Here is a 5,000-nt window from a genome sequence, read left to right as displayed (position 1 = left end):
AGGCAACGATGAACGTGACTGCCACGGAAAAGTGTAGACCATCATATCCATTATACAGAGGAATGTTCACGCCTGTCTGCATATGTAAATTGCGATGACTTTTCCAGAAGTAATGTAGAAAAATACAGAGAGAAATACATGAATATACTTTCCTGTAACAACCAAACCCTCATCTGGAATCCCAACAACCAAGGGCATGAACCTTTAGGGAACGGACCATGACCATGACGAGGAGGAAATCGGGACGGGGCTCAGCACACATAAAGCCCAAAGCTTCCCTGGATAATAACAAATGGCGCTTAGTCATGCTTTACGGGGCTGCATTTTACTAACTACGTGGCGCAACACTCACCGCCAAGGAGAACTACTGAGGCCACTACCTCTCCTATTATTGCAACAGGATACGTCTGCGTAAGCTATTCTGGTCACAGGACAGGAACACGGAAACGGAACCTCCCAGGAAAAAATATGATGCGACAGACGACAAAAATACTTTCGTTGCTGAAACAATTGCACAGTGCAAGAAGAGTACGTTTTTCCCAACTACCTTCGCTCATATCACGATGATGACACGACAAGAAACTGCCTACAACACACCTGGCCGCCTATGCCTGATCTCTACAAAGATTCTTCAAAAGGCTGACCTCGAAAGTTTGATTTCGCTCCAAGATTCTAAGTTTATATTCACTTTCCAAAACTGATTCATAAAACCTTGCGCGACTTGGCTAGATTCATCAGATTTATAGTTACAAAGACACTTGTTCGAGCAAAACAGCCGTGTAAAAAACTGACTAGCATAATAAAACTGGCAATTCAAAAGCTCCTCCCATGAAGACAGCCCCACAATGTATGCTGTGGAATTTCATCAAACAACCTTATACTGCAAGCTGGCATAAAACGCGTATAAAACTTGAAGCCCCGTGCAAAACTTAAGCACCCACTGAAAATGACGCAATCTCATAGGGGCAGGAAAGCCCTACACCATTCATTTTATTATTATATTCTATTTCAATTTTTTCCTGTAAATCTGAGACGACATTGAAGCACAGTGGCAATATGAACAATGCTTTCATAATACTCGGATGTCATTACAATACTTAGGATCTCGTTTTAGCCCTGAACCTCCTCATTGGACGGGTTGGTATCGTTCTCGGCTAGCACTCTGCTGGGCCCGCGTTCGATTCTCCGACCGGCCAATGAAGAATTAGAGAAATTTACTAAAGATGCTATAAATTCATTTCTCGTCATAATGTGGTTCGGATTCCACAATAAGCTGTAGGTCCCGTTGCTAGGTAACCAATTGGTTCATAGCCACGTAAAATACATCTATTCCTTCGGGCCAGCCCTAGGAGAGCTGTTAATCAGCTCAGTGGTCTGGTTTAAACTAAGGTATACTTAACTTTACCCCTGACCCGCCGATCGAGACTACAAAGTCTACCCCAAAGCCAAATCAAAGTCCTTCAAAAGGAAGGCATCGTGCTTGCCCTATACAAATGGGAAAAAAGCAAGCACGTTAAAAGAAGAAGAAGGCGCCACTCTGACTTCAAACCACAGATCGTAAAACATGGAAATATCCGGAGAATATCCGCATTCCTGTCGAAAGCGAGGGATAATTTTTATATCTACTGAAATCTTTAGATGAATGGACATACTCATTCCTTTGTTAGACATATTCATACATGTGTACGTTCAAAAATTTATGGCTGACATCAATTACCCACTCATTAGAGGTTTCGCTGGGAAAATTGAACAATGATCGTATCGTGTATTTACAAATCTGGAAAAGAAATGTTCAATATTAAATCGAGTTAATCATCCTTTCATATAAAATGACACTTCAATATCTGAAAAAAAGAATTCAGACAACAGGAGAGGTATAACAGATACTTTTCTCCTGAGCAACCTTATCTTTTCAGTTCAAATGTTTTCAGAGAAGTCTCCACTGTTTTCCTGCTTCCTTGTGATTCTCTGTCTCTAAAAATTACCTGTTGCTATGATCGCACGACCAATAATATATATATATATATATATATATATATATATATATATATATATATATATATATATATATATATATATATATATATATATATATATATATATATATATATGTATATATATATACATATATACATATAGTGCGTATATATATATTGCAACTGATAAACGAGAGAATTACACTAACGCAACGGCAGTCATTTCCGAGATGCTCATCCTACCAGCAAGAGCTTTTCCATACAGTACCTACTTCAAAACAGTTTAAATAACAATAATAAAGTAGCAAGGTCTACAGGCTGCCTTGGTGGTTAGATCACAACATCTCAAAAGGGAGGACACTTCCGAATTTTATCCGGTATGAGCATATTACAGACACCTACTCTGGTAATTTTCGGTCAGGAAGCATCAACATTCTGTTTAAACTGCCTGAATGCTAGAACATGTTATAGTGAAAATTATTCTTCCTCAAGAACGAACAAATGTACAGACCGCATCTGGCGAAACATACTGATTTACGGCAATCCTCTGTTATCGCTTATTTTCTCTTATTGATTTCTAATTGCCCATATCTGTTCTACATCCAAATCCGGTTCCCAGTGCATTCCACTATTTTTTTTTTTTTCTAAACTCATAACATATTCATTTTTGGGAACAATGCTTCACTAAAGTCAGTAACAAAATACTTCACTCCAACAGATGCAAAATCAGTCTCCAAACACAAAATAGAAATTTTTGAAGGGGAGAGAGAGAGAGAGAGAGAGAGAGAGAGAGAGAGAGAGAGAGAGAGAGAGAGAGAGAGAGAGAGAGAGAGATGCTCACACAGCGTTTAATGAATCGCGCCCAACCGGAAAGAAAACGAAAGCAACTTTAAATCTGTGTAAAAAGTGAACCAATATGAGAACGACGACAATGGGAATCATCATCTAATTAGGGCGCTGCCCTTGAAATTATTTTGGGACAGCATTTTCACATTTAAATGACAAATCGTCAGTTAGTCATTATTTAGATAGCACTCATACGTACCGTAAAAAGGGGAATAGGAATGCACGTTAAAATAACCGATTCTCTGCTACTGACAACATATTCGAGCGACTTACATTTACCTAACTGATTACTACTCGAGCCCAAACAGGCAAAACAAGTTCGTCAGGATGCAGTGTTTTTTTTTTTATTATTATTATTTAATCTTGGTTTAATCAATACAATGGACCACAGTATGTAAGAGGGTGATAATTGGCAAGATGGACAAACGACCAATGTTTTCAATGTGACAAGACGAAGTAGCGAACGGCGAGTTTTCTTTACTTCTCTTATTTCATTCTTGTAATCTTGCTAAGAAACAGGCTGAATAATACTTACAGGCTACATATACAAAAAAAAAAAAAAAAAATTCTGATACAGATTTTGAGCCAGGGACAAGCTGACACGGCAAGATAATCTGGGAAACTTCCCCAGGGGGGATTTACCTAAATTTCCCCTTGCTTTGCGAAGAGCTGGCGACCAACGCCTTTCCCCATCCAACAATTTCAATCTTCCGTCTTCGGGAACTCTCTCTCTGCATATTTATATGATGATCATTCTGTAGCATTCTTCAATCATCTGAGTGACTAGGAACGAAAAGGGGAACCTTTTTTACTGAAGCAGTCAAACAGGAAATGGCATTTTCGCACTCTCCTAAATTAAAATGAACTCATTTTCCTTCAGCGTTCTTCTAAAGGGCGCATTAACTATGCGTCAAATCAGAAATGAGATAGATAAAATAAAAAAAAAAAAAAATTGTACAAAACCATTCTATTGAAAAACCCAATTATTTCACAAGTTGTGCCACACCAATGTCACTGCCGGGCTGGGAAGTTGGGTAAAGTCGGTAGTAAGCCAGGTGTGCAACCTGCTCACTCTGATTCCTCGGATAGCGTAAGCACCTAGGCTCCAACGTCTTCTCTGACTTATATGGGTTAGTTGGTGGCGCCACTGCCTTTAACTAGACAGTAGTAGAAATTATTATTATTATTATTATTATTATTATTATTATTATTATTATTATTATTATTATTGGTAGTAGTAGTAGTACGTGTAGGAGATAATATATAAAAGAAAAGCATAGGATTATAAGAGGGAGTTCTGAAGGCAATTTCCGGATCTCCAGACTTCCCGCACAGTGCAAAATCTTGGAAAAAGGTAACTTTTTAAACAATTGCTCTGCTTAAATCTGGTAATCACACAAAATACCTGCCTCCCACACAAAGATGTTCAACCTACAAACAGTGTAGTACCTAAGTGTCATTATGATTTATTTTCCAGCTACAAGTGCACACACACACCACTCACAATGTATGACCTAAATAGTGAGTGATGTCAGCAAAGGTATTTTAATTCTTGACAGAGCTGCTTTGTTCCTGCCCCAATTAATAAAAAAAAATGCACACAAGCAATCACGATTATCATACGGATGGAAGCCTCACTAAGTGTAAGACACATTAAAAGTATATCTTCATAATTTGTAATTTTGCTACCAGTGATGGACCTAAGCGTACTCACAATATATCATGTTAGAACGAAAACATTCATCATTCATTACAGAGTATAAAGATGACAATTGTATATAAAATTCCCTAGTAACCACAAGAACGTCTAAAAAAACTAAAGAAAGCCAATAATAATAATAACAAAATGACCTCCGTTCACCACTGTTCTGAAGAGGAAATGCCCTTAACAGGATGCGGAGAAATAGAAAAAAGTTTTTTTTTTTTTCTCCCCGTCGTTCTTCAACTTACCTTTGGAGAGAGAGCAGGTGGGGAGGAAGGGAACTCGTCTAAGGGGTCACCTGGATTACCACCTGTTGATCCTCGTATGCAACTCAAAGAGGGATGAATGCAAACACAGAAGGAACCCGCGGTATTCTTACTTTCGCAATATTTCCGTGTTCTGTTTAGAAACTCTGACGAACAAACACTATTAACTCACTGGGTGTTATCTTTTATCTCTGCACCTCATGTGGTTTA

The 5,000-nt window shown here is 38.3% G+C and overlaps 1 protein-coding gene across 7 annotated transcripts in view; it reads right to left on the bottom strand.

Annotated features, from left to right (window-relative positions):
- The window catches only part of LOC136837768 (probable ribonuclease ZC3H12B), a 399,714-nt gene that overhangs the window by 283,510 nt on the left and 111,204 nt on the right, over positions 1-5,000 (bottom strand). For 4 of the 7 annotated variants that reach the window (XM_067102693.1, XM_067102695.1, XM_067102692.1 and 1 more), the window contains one exon: positions 4,773-5,000. This exon is cut by the window's right edge. The exons of the other annotated variants lie outside the window; for them this stretch is intronic. The gene's annotated coding sequence lies outside the window, so the exon portion shown is untranslated. The remainder of the gene's footprint in view (positions 1-4,772) is intronic. 7 annotated transcript variants of the gene reach the window in all.

Source organism: Macrobrachium rosenbergii, chromosome 59 (assembly GCF_040412425.1).
Source record: "Macrobrachium rosenbergii isolate ZJJX-2024 chromosome 59, ASM4041242v1, whole genome shotgun sequence".
NCBI lineage: Eukaryota > Metazoa > Arthropoda > Malacostraca > Decapoda > Palaemonidae > Macrobrachium > Macrobrachium rosenbergii.
This window is presented reverse-complemented; position numbering and strand designations above follow the sequence as displayed.